Here is a 21,420-nt window from a genome sequence, read left to right as displayed (position 1 = left end):
AGAGAAGACCTGAGTGTTCTGGCCACCAGGAAGAATATATTAGTGTGGGACGTGTGTGCTTTTCTCTCTGTCTCTATCTGAGTCTCAGTAATTTAATTTGTATTTGTTTATCACCAAGTTTCATTTTAGCATTTCACAAATGCTAAGGACCAAATTCTGGAGTGTAGTCAATGACCTGAAATATTACCACCCTGCAGGCTCATTTATTAAGTACTGTCAAAATTTCCAAATACAGGTAATTTCCTTTCTTTGATGACTTCAAAGGTATTTACACATCAAACACAGCTCATTAGAGCATGAGATCTCAGAGATGTACAAGTGAAATTATTTCAGAAAAGAATTCTACTTTACACACAATGACATCAACTTACAGAGGTATTAAGATTGAAAGGGAAAAATAATTACTGTTATTTACAAATTACATTAACAAACCAAAAACACTTTGTGATAATTCACTGAGCTGTATAATCCATACATTTTTAAGTATGTTTTATAGAAATGTTATATAAAAACTCAATAAAATCTACAAACAATTGGACCTAGAGAAAGAGGTTAGTACAGTGAGTGGATCTAAAAACTATACACCAGAAACAAGCATCCCCATATACTAGTCACAATGAATTAAAAATGCAATTTAAAAATAATACTAGTGAGAGCAACAAAAAAACTATCAGTACATAGAAATACATCTAACAAAATATGCATGAGACCCTTGTGGAGAAAATTATAAAACTTTTTTCAAAGACATTAAAAATACCTAGATAAAAGGAGAGATAAACCATGTTCATTGTTATAAAGATGCCATTTCTGTCTATACTCTATAACTAAAATGCAGTTCTAATCAAAATTCCAGTTTCTTAAAGACCATGTTAAGCTTATCTTAAAATTCATACGGAAAAGTAAAGAGCAAAGAATACACTTTTGAAGAAGAGGAATAAGGCTCTTTCACTACCATATATTAAGACACATTAAAAACCTATAGTAATTAACAGTGTAATACTATATAGAAATAGACAAATAGAACAGTGAGTGGAATGGAATAAAAAGCCTAGAAACAGATACATACATATATTACAACTTGATATAATATAGAGACAGCATTATAAATCTGTGAAGAAAGAACAGACTATTCAGTAAATAGTCCTTGAACCACTGATTAATTGCACAGGAAAAATTAAGATCGCTACATCATACAATACATAAAAATAAATTCCAAGTGAATCATTAATCTAATAGTGAAAAGAAACTTATAAAAGTTTTACAGGAGGGCATAGTAGAACAACTTTATGAAATCAAGGTGAGAAAGAATTTCTTAAACAAGATGCAAAAAAAAATATGGCATATGTGGATAATGATAATATCATGGCATACTGGCTACTCTTCCATGAAGGCTAAAGTGATCAATATTATAGCATAAATTTAACCACTTATGAAACTATTTCTATCTTCCCCTTTCCCCTAGCTCTTCTAGACCAGAGTGGCCTCTCAACTGCCCGCTTCTTCAGGTACTTGCTCAAGGCTAGAGGATATATGCAGGTAGCTACCATACATGGTCTAAATGATCACTTGCTCTCTGGTCCCCACATTCAGAGGATTCTCTTCCATTGCTAGATTAAACTGCTACTTCTATGCAAAATTAAGTTCTTAACATAGTGCCTTCCAGGAGGCCTTCTCTGAGCCCCTTGGGATGGGTTAGAGATACCATCCTCCACATTTCTCCTGAAAGCACCACACCCTAATCTCTCCATCACAGCACTCCCTGTTGAAATGTCTGTGTCCATCTCACCCACCAGACTCAGTAGAAAATGCATCTAATTCATCAGAAGGCCCTCATTATGCAGCAAAGAAACTATATCACTGCATTTTTACTTGATTTTTTTGACTGATTAATGATCTATCCAACTTTTCTAAGGCTTGCAATCAATCTATCTTCCTCACTAGTGTCCTTGCACTTCTGACATTCTCAGACTACGTATGCTTTCCTCTCTCACCTTCTATGACTTCCCCCTTTGTTCACTCACACTTTGTGTCCCCTAGGGCCCTGGGAAAATATTTTTCTGATAACCAAGAAAACAAACAGAGGGAATGAAAAATAGCAAGCCATGCTCATTTCCCCTCGAAGCTAACAGTTTACTACTCTCCTTTCCACCTAGAATTCTTGGCTACCTCAAGAATCACCCCCTCCTTGAAAAATAAGCTTACCACACCCTTCAGTGATGTATAGAATACCCCCTTCACCTCCTAGCCATAAATGAGATAGTTCTCTCCTAAGTCTGCTGGTTCTCCCACACCCCTGGTCCCCAAATTCCCAACTGGTAAACCACACACACTGGAATGTGAAACCTGTCCATAACATGCTATTCAAGCAGAATCTGTCAGATGGACATCCTCAAGTGAGTTGCCCTGTGATACAGAGTAGAGCCTAATGCATTGTAGACGATAACAGGTTAACACTAAGTAATGTCCACCTGGTAATAAAGAAAGATGGTATTTTCTAGAATAACTTTGCTTTGTGAGGATGTATGGGAATGCAGTCAGGGCACTATACAGTTTGACAAAAGTAGAAGCCAAAAGATGAAAGGACATCAAGTGGAGAGCCCACAATAAATATGACACTGTTTTCAATGCCTTAAAAATTCAAATTCTCAATATACATAAAGCAAAAATAATAACAATAGGAAGAAGTAAAGAAACAGTGAACTGGAGTTTCCGTCGTGGTGCAGCAGAAACGAATCTGACTAGGAACCATGAGGTTTCGGGTTCAATCTCTGGCCTCACTCAGTGGGTTAAGGATCCGGCATTGCCATGAGCTGTGGTGTAGGTAGCAGACATGGCTCAGATACCACGTTGCTGTGGCTGTGGGGTAGGCTGGCGGCAACAGCTCCAAATAGACCCCTAGCCTGGGAACCTCCATATGCCGCGAGTGCAGCCCTAAAAAGACAAAAGACAAAAAAAGAAAAAAGAAAAAAAGAAAAGAAACAGAGAACTAATATTCCAAAATAGGCATCTCCTAATTTTAAATATGCTCTAATATTAGTGAATGTAAAAAGACAGTCAGGGAGTTTCCTTCGTGGTTCAGTGGTTAACGAATCTAACTAGGAACCACGAGGTTTCGGGCTCAATCTCTGGCCTCACTCAGTAGGTTAAGGATCCGGCGTTGCTGTAAGCTGTGGCATAGGTCACAGACACAGCTCAGATCCCGCGTTGCTGTGGCTCTGGTGTAGGCTGGCAGCGGTTACATTTCCAATTAGACCCCTCGCCTGGGAACCTCCATGTGCCGTGGGTGCGGCCCTAGAAAAGACAAAAAAAAAAAAAATCAGGTTCCAGAAGTACATTAAATACTAATTTTAATTAAGGTTTGGAATTATTTATTACTCCATTATTAGTTGTAAAATTAAAAAATCAATTAATACAGGTGTATAATATTTCACATCTTCATATAGAACACGTCATCAATTTTCTGAAAGTTAATAAACTCATGAAATTTTGATTGCTACAAGTACATTTCTATGAAGTTCAGGTATATAAACAAACATAAAATGAGACTCTAGGAGGCAATCCAAATGCTTGCCAAGTCATCTTCACTTCTAGCTGCCCTCAGAAACAGTTCCCAATCTTTGAGACTTTGGGAAAGAAATAATCAAGCCAAGGCCCTCCTTAAGGAATAGACTCCATAAGGACAGACTGTGGGAAAGAAAGGAACAAGAAAACACTCTCCTTGGAATTGGATAAAGATGGCTGTTCAAGGATCTGCCAAAGACACAGGGTCATCTACTTCTTTGCAGAACAGATACTGACTCACAGACTTTGAACATCTTATGGTATCCAAAGGAGAGTTTGGGGGGTGGGGGGATGTGCTGGGGTTGTGGGATGGAAATCCTATAAAATTGGATTGTGATGATCATTGTACAACTACAAATGTAATAAATTCATTGAGTAATTAAAAAAAAAAAGACACAGGGTCATCTAAGCCACTATACCAGTCTTCACATCCTGCCATCCACAGAGCTAATTATCTCTGATCTGCTTCCTAGTTCCGATTCTTGACCTTGGAGTCTGAAGAAGAGTTAACTGAGTCAGAGCCCACTCACAGAACCTTTGGCTAATTGCTAAGATCAATCATTTGGACCCTTCAAGAAAGAGGAGCACTGTAGGATGCAAAGCCAGCCCCCTACATTCTCAAATGGCCTCCACCACACTTAATTCTGGGGCCCAATTCTCAGACCTCGAAATTCTGGGAAAAATGAGACCAAATGAAGTTTCTCCTATGGAAGACCCTTGAAGCAGCTATGGGTAACTAACTATTCCAGGAGAAATGTGAAATGATAATAACCAAGTTCCCCATATCCACATCAAATCATAAATCCTAGCTACCCCTGAGCATCTCCAAGCCATAGTTTTCTGGCCTCAAGACTGTGGAGGAGAAAGAACTAAGGAATGAATATTCATATACTTTTAATGGGAGTCAAAATTGGTGCATTCTTTTTGAAGATCAATTTCCCATTATCTGGTAAAGTTGAAGATATGCATAAACTATTACCAGGTAATCCCTCTCCCAAATATATCTTAGAGAAACTCATACACATGTGGAACAGGAGACATATACAAGAATAGCAGTACTGTTCACAACAGCCAAAACTGAAAGCAATTCAAATGTCCATAAATGGTAGAATGTATAAATAGGTATATATGTGCATACATGTTTGTATACACAGTCAGAGAAATGATTACCATAAAAGTCAAGTCAGGATAAATGGTTACCTCTGGGAGAGAGACAGGAATAAGACTTGAGGCTTCTAGATAACTTGCAACATTCTGTATTTGGTCCTGGAAGGTTCTTTTATGGGTGTTTATAATTATTCTTTTTTTTTTTGTCTTTTTAGGGCTGCACCCATGGCATATGGAAGTTCCCAGGCTAGGGGTCACATGCGAGCTACAGCTGCTGGCCCACACCACAGCCACAACAATACCCGATCCAAGCTGCATCTGCAACCTACACCACAGCTCATGGCAATGCCGGATCTTTAACCCACTGAGCAAGGCCAGGGATTGAACCCGCATGCTCACGGATACTAGTTGGGTTCGTTACTGCTGAGCCACGACAGGAACTCCTATAATCATTCATTTTAGTGTAAATTTACATTTTATGCAACTTGTGATATTTTCGTATATTGCACAATTTGAGAAATATTAAAAAAAAAATAAAAGAAAGAAAGAAGGAATCCAGGACCTTCCTATGGAACTCTCTTAAAGCATGAATTCTCAAGCTTTCTGCGATAAGGGATGATGTGATATAAAAAGTATCCACCCTCCCTGCAAAAGCTGTGGGGACTGGTTATCCACATTCATTTACTAGGGTTCTTGGAAAAGGAAGACTGGGCAGGCCAGGGTCCTACCAGCAGTACCATTTCCCTTAAAGTTGCTAAGGGTAGTTGTTCAAGTCCCTGTAAGAACAGCTATCTTAGCTCCCCTTAACATTCAAGATTTTACCACCAGTCCTTTCCCAGCCTTGGAAAAAAAATTTAATTAATCAACTAGTTAATTATTTTTTTAAAAAAGGTTTGTGAAGCAAAGAAAAAGTTGAAACAAAGCGAGGTCCAGCCAAGGGATCTGCTGCAAAGCAAGTTAAGGGCAACTACTCATGTTGGCCATTGCGGCCTCCACTCCCTAACTCTTCCTTCTGTAAAAATCTCTGCTCCTTTGTCATGCTATCTGCCTGTCAGCTACACTCACCCCTTGTACAAAACATAGCATCTTTTAAGGAGCCTCCATACTGTTTTCCACAGTGGTTTCACAAGCTTACATTCCCACCAAGAGTGCAGGAGGTTTCCCTTTTCTCCACATAATTTGAAAAGATACATGCACCCTAATGTTCATCACAGCACTATTTACAATAGTCATGACATGGAAGCATGCTAAATGTCTATTAACAGAGGACTGGATAAAGAAGTTGTGGTACATAGATACAATGGAATATTACGCAGCCATAAAAAAGCATGAAATAATGCCATTGGCAGCAAAATGGATGGTCCTGCTGTATAGCACAGGGTAATCTACTCAATACTGTGTAATAACTTATATGGGAAAATAATCTGAACCATCTCTCACTTCTCATACACATATGTATAACTGATTTACTTTGCCATACACCTGAAACTAACACTTTGTAAGTCAACTATACTCCAATAAAGATTATATTAAAAAACATCATCTTTCTCACCTTCTTCCCCACTCTTACACCCTATATCTTTCTTACTATCTTTGATGATCCCATGGCTATTTTGTCCATCACCCCAGCTTCACAGTTCCTTGACCTCCTCTTTTCCAACTCATTCACCCATGGAACCTTTGTCATCCTCCAGAACTACTTTTCCTCTGAAATCTTGAGTTCCAATGTCTTCCACTGACCAAAACTTCCTGCCCGCCATTTCACCTTTTTAACATCCACCCTTGAGTTTTGACTTCTCCATATGGCTTCACCCACACCCACACACATATTCACACAGCTTCTCTTTTTCTGGTTCCACAGGATCCTCCTGAGAATATACTCTTTCCTGATGAGACTAGATCCCACAGTCTATAACCTAAACAAATCTCATCAGTAACCTCAACAACGCACTTAGCCCTCAAACCTCCCACTGCCCCAAATCATCATCACACATTCACAAGTCTAAAATCAAACCCAATGTTTGCCTTCCTTGCTTCCACTTCTTGGCAGCTGAACACACCTGGGGGAAAAAAAAACAGAACTACAAACATTTTATTTCTTTCTCAGATAGGTATTCATTATTGCCCATCAATATTCTTTCATTCCTCAAAGAAGGTTGCAGCCTTTCCTCTGGCTCCTGGCCATTCTCTCTCACACTCCAGAATGCCCTTACTGCCTTATTCAAAGAAAATACATCAGGGCAAGAAGACACTCTGTCAATCCCTTGCCTCACCAAAACCGCAAAAACAAGCCTTTCTCATCCATCAGAAGCAATGTCGGAGTTCCCGTCGTGGCGCAGTGGTTAACGAATCCGACTAGGAACCATGAGGTTACGGGTTCGATCCCTGGCCTTGCTCAGTGGGTGAAGGATCCGGCGTTGCTGTGAGCTGGGGTGTAGGTTGCAGACGTGGCTCGGATCCCACGTTGCTGTGGCTCTGGCGTAGGCTGGCAGCTACAGCTCCGATTCGACCCCTAGCCTGGGAACCTCCATATGCCGCGGAAGCGGCCCTAGAAATGGCAAAAAGACAAAAAAAAAAAAGTAGTAATGTCCTTTCTCTTGTTCATGGCCAGTCCTTCCACATGTTCTCTAGCCCACATCTTTTCCACATTTGCTTCTCCAGTGATCCCATTTCTCTCCTGTATTTTCAACAACCTCTGTTTTTATTAGCTCCTTCCCTGCAGAACACATAAACATGTTCAAATCTCTCATCCTAAAAATATACATGTACCACTTGTTATCTATTCTACTTTTCACAGACAAGCTTCTTGACACAACAATCTACATTCACTTCATCAACAATTTCACCAAGTACATTACTGGTTCTCTGCACTTTAGCCTTCACCAACACTGATCCATACATACTCACTGCCCTGGTTTCCCAATAAATCTTTAACCTAACACAACCCTCTCAATGCAGTACATGTTCATTAGTACAACAGTGCCTGGCACAAGGAAACACATAAAAAGAGATAAGCCTCTTCAATCATCATGCCACTCTCCCAGAGATAACTGTTAAAGCTATAGTCTAACCTCTGGGAGAAGCTGAAAAAAAAATCACCTCACTCCCCCTCATACTCTAAAGTCCCAGGAAGGAGAGGAGGAAGAGGAATTCTCAGACTACTCAAGGATACACAACTGGGCTCAGGGCCAACTGGTGGAGCTTTGAAGAATAAGAGCACAATAAGCAGAAGTTTGGGTGTGACCTGCTAAAGAAAAAGTTATTCTGACACTTGTTAAAATGGTAAGGACTTTATTCGGGACTACTGTGAAAGTTGTCAAGACTACTGCAATAGGGACTTGTGGTTGCCAAGGGGGAGGGGGAGGGAGTGGGATGGATGGGGAGTTTGGGGTTAGTAGATACAAACTATTACATTTAGAATGGATAAGCAATTAGCTCCTGCTATATATAGCACAGGGCACTAAATCCAAGCACTTGCGACAGAACATGATAGAAGATAATATGAAAAAAAGAATGTATTTATATATATATATAAAACTGGGTCACTTTGCTACACAGCAGGAATTGACAGAACACTGTAAATCAACTATAATTTTTTAAAAAAAGACTACAGCAGTAAGGGAGAGACTGGACTCAACTCTGAATACAGTAAAGACAGCTAGGGATCTATAGCCAGGAAGCAGATTTGGCACGAGGAGTGGCGAGGGTGAGTGGGCTGGTGTTGGTGGATAGAAAATTACTAAAAGGAGACATCAAGAGGGATACTTGCTAAACTGACTTGGGATTCTCACTGAAGGCAGACCAGAGTGTTAAATATCAAGAGTGTGGGGAATTCTCGCTAAAATGACTTAGTGAGATTCTTTCTAAAACTGAGCTAGGCAGGTCAAAGACAATACCCAAGGAGGAAACAGGGTTGAAAACAGGGCTCAAAGAAGCATGACTAAAGTTTGGTCCAGGAGACATTCTTTTGTTAGCCCTTTCTCACTCATCAGCTATCCTTGGAGAATATTTCTCCACTGAAGTAATTATCTTACTTCAGATCTTTAGCAATGACACAGCCCCTGGTTATACATGTGCATACAGAATTATAGACACAACAGTATGTCCATATGTATGCACAGATCTATTTTATATATACATTATAGATAATATTCTATATCTGTGTGTGTGCGGTGTGTTGGAAAGTCATGTGTGTGTTACAATAGATTATATGTTTTTATGTTTTGTGTATATATATGTATATAATATATATAAAACATATAACCTACTGTAACTCTCTCTCTCTCTCTCTCTCTCACACACACACACACACACACACACACACACACACCTCCCGCACACCATGCTCACACCTAAGATGCACTATGACATGACACACCTCTCTCCTGACAGCTACACCTCTCTCCTCCTTACCACTCTCCTACTGCTTCACTCCTACCCACCTATGCATCATCAGTGTTGTCACAGGAGCGATTATATATCTCATCTACTTAAGACCATACCATTACTTCTCTCTCACAGCCTTCAGAGTGAAATCCCCGTTCTCTTGACCTGACCTTTGGGGCTGTCAATGTCTTGGCCCCCACTCATGTCTCTAGTTTTGTCTCTCCTCACCTACATAAAACTTACATTCCAGTTATAGCCAACTGCATACATTCTTTTCCTTGGATACATCAAGATCACTCTGCTTCTTCCAGTTTCCTCTGACTGAAACACCCTTTGCAGCTTCTCTACCTTCATACCTCGTCCAATATCAAGCATCATCTCCCCTTTACAAAGCATTTTCAGATGTCCCCTCTGTGCTCCCACAGACTGTCAATTCCACTTGCCTATTGCCCATCATTGTATTGATCACACTCTTACATGGCTTGTTTATTTACTCACATCCCCACTATGACTCTTTGAGAACAAGAAACCAGCTAGGTTTACCTTCACATCTCCTGTACCAAACAGAAGATCACATACGCAGTTGTAAGTGGTCCATACATTTTTGCTGAATGAATGAATAAATCAAAGCCATGCGCAGCAAACTTTCAACCGAATGTTGATAAAATCATTCAAACATATTCAAAATAGTGAGGACAAGGGCACAACAAAAGGACGGGCAGCATAACTGAAAAAAAAATCCCGAGCATTCACATCTTGGTTTCTAGTATCAATCACTACCAAAACAATACTCAATTTCTTGTAAAATGACTAATTCCAAGGCTGGAGTAGGGAGTATACATCATGAGCCTAAAATATCTTGTATCCAGAGTTCTCATCATAGCTCAGCGGAAACGAATCTGACTAATATCCATGAGAATGCTGGTTCCATCTCTGGCCTCAATCAGTGGGTTAAGGATCCATCATTGCCTTGACCTATGGTGTAGGCTGCAGACGCAGCTCGGATCCCGTTGCTGTGGCTGTGGTGTAGACCAGTGGCTACAGCTCCAATTCGACCTCTACCCTGGGAACTTCCATATGCCATGGGTGTGGCCCTAAAAAGATTAATATAATATAATATAACATAAAAAATAAAATATCTTGTATCAGAATGCAGGGAAGTCAAGGTCTAATGAAATCATGTGAAAATGATATAGGAACCAAACAAAAAGGACTCCTAATTTCTGAAACGACACAATTTGAGCATTAAAAAATCCCAATGCTACAAATAATAAATGCTGGAGAAGGAGTAGAGAAAAGAGAACAGTCCTACATGGTTTGTGGGAAAGTAAATTGGTACAGCCACTACAGAAAACAGTATGGAGATTCCTTTAAGAACTAAAAATAGAACTACTCTAAGACCCAGCAATCCCAATCCTGGGTATATATTTGGAAAAGATGAAAACTCTAATTCAAAAAGATATATGCACTCCGATGTTCACAGCAGCACTATTTACAACAGCCAAGACATGGCAGCAACATCAACAGACTACTGGCTTAAGAGATGTGGTATTTATATACAATGGAAAGGACTACTACTCAGCCATAAAAAAGAATGAAATATTGCCATTTGCAGCAACATGGACCTACCTAGAGATTATCATACTAATTGAAGTAAGTCAAACAAACTTTATATGATATCACTTATATGTGGAATCTAAGAATTAATATAAATGAATCTATTTACAAAACAGAAACAGACTCACAGAGAACAAACTTATATGGAGTTCCTGTTGTGGCTCAGTGGGTTAAAAACCCGACAGTGTCCGTGAGGATCCTACTTCAATCCCTGGCCTCACTCAGTGGTTAAGGATCTGGCATTGCCAAAATCTGCAGCGTAGGTCACAGATGTGGCTCAGATCCAGCATTGCTGTGGCTATGGTATAAGCCTACAGCTGTAGCTCTGATTCGACCCCTAGCCAGGGAACTTCCATATGCCACAGGTGCAGCCATAAGAAGAAAAAAAGAAGAAAGAAAATAAACTTACAGTTACCAAAGGGGAAAGGGAGATGAGGAGGGATAAATTAGGAGTATGAGATTAACAGACACATACTACTATATATAAAGTAGATAAGCAACAAGGATTTACTGCATAGTACAGGGAACTATATTTAACATCTTGCAATAATCATTAATGGAAAATAATCTGGAAAAAGATATCTATATGTAACTGAATCACTTTGCTGTACACTTGAAACACAGTATTGTAAATCATCCATATTTGAATAAAAAAATGTTTAATCACAATGGATATACATTACATTAAATACTTAAAATCCATGAATTCCTAGTGATATTAAGAAAACAATGAAAGTCTCTATGAAACCAATTCATTACTCTAAAAATTGAAAAATGAAAAGAAGCATTTATCCTGACTTTTTTGTGTTAACTCTTTTTGTCATTGAAGTATATAGTTCACTTACAATGTTGTGTTAGTTTCAAGTGTACAGCAAAGTGATTCAGTTATACACACATACAAACACACACATTTTTTTTCATTTTTTTCCATTATAGGCTATTACAAGATATTAAGTATAGTTTCCTGTGCTATACAGTGGGTCCTTTTTGTTTACTGACTTTATATATAGTAGTGTGCATATGTTAATCCCAAACTCCTAACTTATCTCTCCATCCCACCCCCAACTATCCACTTTGGTAACCACAAGTTTGTTTTCTATGTCTGTGCATCTATTTCTGTGTTGGTAAATCCCAACTTTCTTTTTATGAGATATATTTCAAAACAAAAAAAGTAGCTGGAAAGGAAAAGGGCTCCTTTATAAAATTATTCCAGCTAATAAATGCAGAGTGACTGCTAAAATTAGACAACTATTTTCCAACCACTATTGAAATAACGACTTTAGACAATTGTCTTCAACGGCTGCTAAAACCAATAGGACAAAGGTTGGTTAAGGAGATGCTACAATGGAGGAATCAGGCTGAGATTACCCAAAAATACAAACCAATCCCAGCATCAGTTAAAAAGATAAAATCAGATATGATGAAATGCACATAGAAAGTGCATAACACTGCCTGAAATGATTCTTTCCCTCAATAAATAATTAAACTGAATCTAATCAAGCCTTTAGCTCTAAATGCCAGTGAACAGAAACATGGGGAGGGGAAAACAATAAAAGCCACCTCAAAAAAGCAATCATCTAAATCCATTTATCATTAGGACAAATGACTTAGTTTCTCCAATAAATCCATGGTATTTAAAATGGGAGCAGGGGGGAGTTCCTGTTGTGGCTCAGCGGGTTAAGAACCCAACTAGTATGCATGAGGATGAGGGTTCAATCCCTGGCCTTGCTCGGCGGGTTAAAGGTCCGGCATTGCCGCAAGTTGCAGCATAGGTCATGGATCTGGTGTTGCCATGGCTATGGCATAGGCCTCAGCTGCAGCTCCAATTTGCCCCTAGCCTCGGAACTTTCATATTCTGCAGGTACGGCCCTAAAAAGAAAAAAAATAAATAAATACAAATTTTAAAAATGGGAGCAGGGGGAAACTATAGAGGACTGTATGGGAAAAGAGACTCAAGAAAAAAGCATCCAGTAGCAATAAATGCCCTTTGTTTGCAGATGGATTTAACAAAACTACTGTAAATAGACATTTTTAAGAAAATCATAGGAATTTAAATATGGACTGAGTATTAGGTGATGTAAGGAATTGTTGTCAATCATATTAAGTATAATGGCCTAGCAGTTTCTTATATAATACACTGATGATTTAGGGAAACATAATGAGGTATTTACCTGTGCAATGACACAATATCTAGGATTGCTTTATTTTTTTAATTTTTTATCTCATTTTTATTAGAGTATAATACCCCAGTGAAAAAAGTGGGTGAGGAGAAAAGATCAAACAAAACTGGCAAAACGATCTTAATTGTTGAAGCTTGGGAATGGATTCATGCATGGGCACTTTTTTTCTCACTATTTTCTACTTTGAATCTATTTGAAAATTTCAGTAATAAAAGAAAAAAATTCACTAATGGAAAGGAATTCTAACTGGCTCTTTCCAAACTGGACAGTTTGAGGAACAGAAGAAATAGTGACTGCAATGAATTGAAAAGTACTAAATATATAACAAGTTCAACAAAATAAAGAAAACGATAAAATAAAACCTTAAGAAATATAAAAATGCATTAATCTAGGTTAGATGATGGTTTTAAATACCAAGTATAAAAGACTTGTTGGGGAAAAGAGTCTGAAAACAGATTAGGTTTAGATGCTTATTAGGGAATTATTATTAACTTTTCTTAATGAGATAATGGTAATTAAATTATTTACACAATGTTCCTAATATTAGGAGATAAACATTGAGATATTTATGGGGGAAGTGCCATATGTGCTCTTCAAACTGATCTATTAAAGTGGTATCTCAGGAGTTCCTGTCATGGCTCAGCGGAAACGAATCTGACTAGCAACCATGAGGACGCAGGTTCAATCTCTGGCCTTGCTCAGGGGGTTAAGGATTCCACATTGCTGGGAGCTGTGATGTAGGACGTAGACACAGCTCAGATCCCCCATTGCCATGAGCTATGGTGTAGGTCACAGACATGGCTCAGATCTGGCGCTGCTGTAGCTGTGGCGTAGGCCAGCAGCTACAGCTCCAATTCGACCCCTAGCCTGGGAACCTCCATATGCCGCAGGTGTGGCCCTAAAAATACCAAAAAAAAAAAAAAAAGTGGTATAGTGGTATCTCAATCAAAATGCCAAGAAGAATTTTTGTGAAAATTGACAAGCTGATTTTAAAATGTATAAATGTATATGGGAATTCAAAAGGCCCAGATAACCAAAGTATTATTGAAGAAAACGAACAAAACTGTAATAGGACAGTATATACAAAATACATTGTCAAGTTACATTAATTAGGACAGTGGTACTCATATAAGGATAGAGAAACTAAAATGAACAGAACCCAGAAATAAATCTGCATATATAACCTAATCATTTGATGTATGAAAAAGATGATGACACTGTAGGAGGGAAAGGACAATCTTTTCAATAAGTGGTATTGGGTTGGCTGGATGTCCATTTCAACAACAACAACAAAACGCCCTTTACCCATATCCATAACTCATATTGGCAACATACAATACAATCATTATCAAATGAATTGAAAATATAAATGAGAAATGAGGCAATTAACACAACATAGAAAAATATCTTCATGACCTTGAGAAAGGCAAAGATCTCTTAAGCAGGATAAATAAGCACTACTCATGAAGGGGAAAAATTATGAATTGAACAGTATTAAAATTGAGATACACTAGGAAACATTTCCAAAGACCAAATTAATTATCCCTAGCTGTGATGCTTCTGGCTAATATAATAAACACTTCAAGGACAGAGGGGGAGGGAAGAACTGTAAAAAAATTAAATTTCCATAATGTATTAATGTAATGAATATAATGCATGTATTAACTCTTATTCTTTCTATGATCTTTATAAAATCATTTCTCCATTATTTTAATATATTTTAATATGACCATTTAAAACCTAAAACAATTGTACTTTTTTTTTGTCTTTTTGTCTTTTTAGGGCCACACCCATGGCATATGGAGGTTCCCAGGCTAGGGGTCGAATTGGAACTGTAGCCACCAGCCTACACCACAGCCACAGCAACACCAGATCCGAGCCCCATCTGCGACCTACACCACAGCACACCGCAATGCAGGATCTTTAACCCACTGAGCCAGGTCAGGGATTGAACCCGCAACCTCATGGTTCCTAGTTAGATTCGTTTCTGCTGCACCACGACGGGAACGCCTGTACTTTAAAATATTAGATTAAAATAAAATAAAATAGAGATACAGACATATCTTGTTTCATTGTGTTTCACAGATACTGAATTTTTTTTTTCTTTACAAATTGAAGGTTTGCGGCAACCCCTGTGTTGTCAGATGATGATTAACAGTTTTTAGTAATAAAGTATTTTCTAATTAAGGTATGTACATTGTTTTTTACACAGTGCTATTGCACACTTACGGGACTACAGTATAGTGTAAAATTAACTCATATGCACAGGGAAACCAAAAAATATGTATGATTTGCTTTACTGTGATAGTCATTTCATTGTGATGGTCTGGAACTGAACTTGCAATATCTCCAAGGTATGCCTGTATTCAGTTCATCAAAAGACACCATTAAGAGACTGAAAATGGGAATTCCCATGGTAGCTCAGTGGAAATGAACCTGACTAGTATCCATGAGGACACAGGTTCAATCCCTGGCCTCACTCAGTGGGTTAAAGATCCATCAATGCCTTAAGCTATGGTGTAGGCTGCAGATACTGCTTGGATCTGGCATTGCTGTGGCTGTGGTGTAGGCCAGCAGCTACAGCCCCAATTTGACCCCTAGCCTGGGAACTTCCATATGGGGCGGGTGCAGCCCTAAAAAGACAAAAAAGAGAAAGAGACTGAAAATGTAAGCAACTGAGATTTGCAATAAAAAGATCTGACAAAGTAGTCATATCCTTCACACAGAAAGATCTACAAATGAGTAAGAAAAGGATACTCCAAAAGAAAAAGTCGTCAAAAGACTAACAGGCACTTCATAAAAAGATATTCAGGCAAACCAACACATAAGAAAAGATACACATTTATCAACAGAGATATGCAAGTTAAAACCACAACAAAGAGTTCCCTTGTAGCACAGTGGGTTAAAGATCTGGCATTGTCACTCCATTGGCTTTGGTTGCTGTTGTGGCATGGGTTTGATCCCTGGTCCAGGAACCTTCACATGCCGCAGGTGTGACCAAAACAAAACAAAACAAAAACCCACAACAAGAAACCATTCATAACCACTAGAAAGGTTACATTTTTTTCGTCCTTTTTTTTTTTTTTTTTTTAGGGCTGCACTTGTGGCATATGGAGGTTCCCAGGCTAGGGATCCAACTGGAGCTGTAGCCTCTGGCCTACACCAGAGCCACAGCAACACAGGATTCCAGCCGTGCCTACGACCTACACCACAGCTCCCAGCAACACCAGATCCTTAACCCACTAAGCAAGGCCAGGGATCGAACCCACATCCTCGTGGATGCTAGTCGGGTTCATTAACCACTGAGCCACAACATAAACTTCCATTTTTTCTTCTTAAAAAGACAAACCATTTGTCAGTATCTACTAAATCTAATCTGATCCATAACCTATGATTCAGCAATTGTACTCTTAGGTATATGCCGAACAGAAGGTGTGCATATTATCACCAAAAGACATGTTCTAGAATGTTTATGGTATTATTTGTAGGCCAAAAATGTAAACCACCAAAATGCCCATCAGTTGTGGTATATCCACACAATGGAATACACGGCAATAAGAATGAAGGAATTACTACTACACCCAATAACTTTGGAACAAAAATCCTAGGCCAAAAAATTCAAACACAAAAAAATACATAATATACTACTGTACTTTTATAAAGTCAAAAAACAGGTTAAGCTTATTATACAGTGACAGAAGCCAAGATGGAGTTTAGAATTTAGTTTGTGACTGGTATATATTCAAGGGATGTCAGATACTGATCACTTTCTACCACTTTTTTAAAGAAGGATGTGTAGTTGACCTACAATATTATATTATTTTCAGGTGTACAGCATAGTGATTCAGTATTTTTACAGAATATATTCCATTAAAAATTATAAGACAATGGCTATAATTCTCTGTGCTATACACTATATCCCCACTGCTTACCTATTTTATACATAGTAGTTTGTATCTCTTAATCCCATACCCCTATTTTGCCCCTCTCCCCTTCCCTCCTCTCTCTCCCTCTACCACTAGTTTGTCTTCCGTATCTCTGGGTGTTTCACTTTTGCTATATACATTCATTTGTACTATTTTTTAGATCCCGCACATAAGTGGCATCATAAAGTATTTCTTTTTCTCTACCTCACTTATTTCACTAAGCATAATATTCTCTAGGTCCATACGCATTGCTGCAAATGGCAGTATTTTGTTTTTTATGGCTAATTAATATTCCTTTGTATATATACACCACATCTTCTTTATCCACACCTGTTGATGAACACTTTGGTTGCTTCCATATCCTGGCTATTGTAAATAATGCTGCTATGAACACGGGGGTGCAGGTATCTTTTTGAATTAACGTTTTCATTTTTTCTGGATATATACCATAAGTGGAACTGCTGGATCATATAGGTTACTACACAGGTGTGAAAATGCTTTGAGCTATACATGTATGGTGTGTACACCTTCCTGCATGTATTTAAATTGACTTAAAAACAATGCCACAAATCACAAATGGTTCAGCCAAAATAGGTCAAAAATAGATAAAACGTTATACTGCAATAAAAATCTAGATGGATGGATAGTGAGCAAGTCAGTGAATAAGAGCTAATAGGGCAAAAGTTAACAACTGTTGGATCTAGGTTCATAGCATAAAAGTATTCATTATACTCTTCTTTCAACTTATGCTTCTTTAAATATTTTATTAAAAAGTATTCAAGTAGAAAGAGACATCACACCTCTCAGATCTTAATATTTATAACTAAGAAGTAATTCAAGCACCTGATATAATCTGACTTGTGAAAGGAAACCTAAAAAATGACAATTTTATACCCAGATTACAGTTAATAAAATAATAAAACATTTTGCATACTTTCTATTTTTCATTAATAAAGAGACAGACAGAAAGAGAGAACCAGGTCAGAACTGAGTGTCTGACAAACTTTAACTCCATTAACTCCACTACCATTTAACAAGTTACTATCCACCTGAATCTTGGTTTTATCATCAGGAAAATGACAATGATGACACTGACCTTAGAGAGTGGTTTTGAACATTAGGGAGCCAACTATATTCAAAAGCTTGTCTGTTACAGCTTTTCAATTTACCATACCAAACATTTATGGGCAGCATATTTTAAAAATTTTTTTTCTTGATGTATAGTTGATTTACAATGTTGTGCCAATTTTTGCTGTACAGCAAAGTGACTCAGTCATATATATACACACATGCATACACATATATATTCTTTTTCTGATATTATCTTCCATCATGTTATATTACAAGCGATTGGACACAGTTCCCTGTGCTATACAATAAGACCTCATTTCTTATCCACTCTAAATGTAATAGTTTGCATCTACTAACCCCAAACTCTCAGTCCATATTATGAACATGGAGTGATGAGAACAATGAGAGAGGAAAGCAAATATGCCATAATATATGGCACACAGTGCACCACAAATGAACAGACTGAGGAAGAGGTGAAGGTAGACACAGAGATGTCTTCCTAAAAGGGCTGGTAACCAACCACCTAAATGGTAGCAAGAAACAAAGAGGAACAAAATATGGGGAATTTATGTAGATGGTTTAGATTATTTGAGTATGCAGGGTGGTGCATTAACACTATGCAGGAAAATGACTACAGGTAGAGGAGAGAAAGGGGAATGTTGGAAGCAGAGTGACCAAAAAAATGCAGAGACACTGTCATAGCTATACCCTGTTCCCCCACTTAATATCTGTATAGTTTGTGCCCTCTCTTCCTTCAGATTTCTGCTCAAATGTCACAATGCCAGGGAGCATCCTATCTAACATAATACAGCCCTCCCCATCATAATCTATTATATATTTATTATATATTCATTTATCATCTCTCAATTATAGTTTAAAAGACTTTGTTCTTATTTTTTAATTTCTACTGTTGCAGCCTCAGTGCTTACAACACTGTCTGGTATATAAAAGCCATTCAACAAAGACCTCTTCAGTGAATGGATGGGTGGATGCACGGTGAGTTAAAAAGCCAGTGTGGTACTTACTCAAATGCTGCGTAGTAACGATTTGAATACAGAATAAAGAGACATCAGAATTATCCTTTGAAAAAGTTCCTAAGTGTTTTGGTGTCATGAAACCTCAGTCTCAGCATTAAAGAACTGAAATTATACCTGGCCTAGAATAAAGAATCATCTCTTATTTTGGCAAGCCTAACACACCTAGCTAAAGGAGGAAGAGGGAATAAGTTGCTTGTTCAAAGAGACTGTTGGTTAAACCCTTCTTTAAAGTCTGAAAACTTCTTGACCCTCATTATAAATTTAATGATCATTTGCTCTCTCTTGGGTAAAGAATTGAAAAAATATATTACGATAATGAATATTCTCGCCAGAGAAATTACACATGATAAATGGAGCAGAAAAATACATTTCACATTGCAGCAAATGGAAAAAAAAAAGACAAATAGACACTTAGAATAGATTCTTACTGCACCAAAAGCTCCTAGAAAAAAAATCTTTGAAATATCTGTTGTTACCAGACACCAGAAAAGGATTTACATAAAAACCCCAACTCATATGCAATAATAAATTTGCCACTGGATGTCCTGTCAACCATTTCTACTCTATGAAAAATTCTAAAAGAGATAGGAAAGCTTCCACCCTCTAAAGCTGACACCAAGTTATAGGCATAACCCACTATGTTTGCCACTCTAAAAATCTGGGGATTCAGTTAGTTGCATGTCAATTTTTTTTTTAATGTCATGAGTTAGAGGGCTGAAACCAGTGCAGTATCTGATATGTAATGTCGTCTAGACTAATAAATAAATAAATAAATAAATAAATAAATAAAGGGACATAAGTTGATCAAGTTCTTATGTCTCTCAGAGCTTAAAATCTCTGCTCCTTTGCTTATTTTTAAAAAGCTCTGCCCTTGAAATTGAAGCCACACCTCGTTTTGGAAAGTATATAATTCACGGGCCTTTGCAGAAGTGGGACAGAAGAGATCAGAAGCCTTCAGGGATTGTAAAGCACTGGGGTCCGAAGGAAAAAGAAGGAAGAATGTTAGGTTCAGAGTGGGTAAAGGGTTCAAGAGTTCTGAGGCTAAAAGAAAGGGCGAAGTGGACCGTGGGAGTAAGAGGCAAGACAGAAATCGGTGGTAGAGGGAAGGATCCAAGCTCAGAAAGAATGAAGAGAAGTGAAGAATAACCAGGGACAAAAGGACAGGGGTCAGGAGGGGGAGGGGATAATAGTCGGCCATCTCCTGAGGAGAGGAGAGAGTGAGGCGATGAGAGCCACAAGCGTCAGAAACATCCTTTACACGCTGTACCCTGGGGATGTAGTCTTTCCACCTCAGGTTGAAGCAAGGAGCAAAGCGTTCCCGAGGGGTTTGGGGAGTCACTTGGGAAAATTACAAGTCCCTTTCTTTACACTCACCTTGAGGAAGAAAGCCGCGACGCGAGGATGGCGTGACCGGAAGCGGTATTTTCTTTTGTTTGGCGGAAGCTTTAGCGGGGCTGCCACACACCCCCGCCCCCACCTCCCCACCAGCCCCCGGCCCCCGGCCCCCCGCCCCCCACTCCCCACCTCCACCCCGCCCGCACTCCAGGCAACTTCCTGTTCCTCTCTAGCAAGCTCTTGAAATACTTTATCTCAATGCCTCTCTCATCAGATAGGAACCTGGATAGTAACATAAAATGGCTGGAAAAGGGAATCAATAACTTTTTACAAATCCCAGCTGTAGTCATCCCAGGAACTGCAGCATCTCTGCCAAACCCTCCGTATCAAATTGGTTACCTCGTTTTGCTGATTCGGACTTTCAAATAACTCCCTTACCCTTAGTGCCTTAATTCTTGAATGTCTGCTGTTAAAAATTTACCATACTGATTTCTGGTTTCTGGAATTTTTTGTGTTGTTTTGTATCAGTGGCATACTTCGATTTCAAGATTTTTTTTAATCTTAAATCTGAATAATATTTTCTTGGTATGGTATGCATAGAGTTACATGCCATACTCAAATTTCCAAATAAATAGAAGTGAACTCATTTAGAAAGCATTCTTGTATACTTGTATACGCCTCCAAAAAATGAAGAAAAAGACAACCGGCAAAGAGTTTCAACAGTAAGGGTTAGCCTTACTCTAGTTAAAAGTTCAATACTGAGTCACCTCTGCAGTTATTTCCAGAAACCTTTTCTGGGGCCAAAATCGGTACTCCAATGCTCATCTTTTGCAGTCATTTTCAGTCAATCCATAGTTATATACCATGTCCCAATCACTATACTATACCCAGAGACATTGCATTAGAAGACCACAGCCTAGAGGCTAAATGCGAAATTAAACACATAGGAGTTTAGCATAAAAATAGCTGATTATAAATGAATAAATGACCAAAAATTGTGGTCACGGCAACAATAAGAGCCAACACAAGGTCTTTATTTTGCTGGTACTTTTATAGTTTATTTCAACATTATGACTTATCATTCAACCAATAGATTTTAAACAACCACTCAGTGGAAGGTTCTGTTCCTGATATTGCCCATTTGAATAAGAATAAGACATAGTCCTAGATTTCAAGACCTTCCAAACGGTGGGAGAAATA

The 21,420-nt window shown here is 38.4% G+C and overlaps 1 protein-coding gene across 2 annotated transcripts in view; it reads right to left on the bottom strand.

Annotated features, from left to right (window-relative positions):
- MAGED1 (MAGE family member D1) overlaps positions 1–20,317 on the bottom strand; it is a 71,581-nt gene extending 51,264 nt beyond the window's left edge. The window contains exon 1 of one of the 2 annotated variants that reach the window (XM_047763983.1): positions 20,260–20,317. The gene's annotated coding sequence lies outside the window, so the exon portion shown is untranslated. The remainder of the gene's footprint in view (positions 1–20,259) is intronic. The other variant, XM_047763981.1, reaches the window with a different exon arrangement.
- Between the last annotated feature and the right edge of the window lie 1,103 nt (positions 20,318–21,420).

This window comes from Phacochoerus africanus, chromosome X, assembly GCF_016906955.1.
Source record: "Phacochoerus africanus isolate WHEZ1 chromosome X, ROS_Pafr_v1, whole genome shotgun sequence".
NCBI classification, from domain to species: Eukaryota; Metazoa; Chordata; class Mammalia; order Artiodactyla; family Suidae; genus Phacochoerus; species Phacochoerus africanus.
The sequence above is the reverse complement of the archived record's forward strand: the minus strand, read 5'-3'. Positions and strand labels throughout refer to the sequence as shown.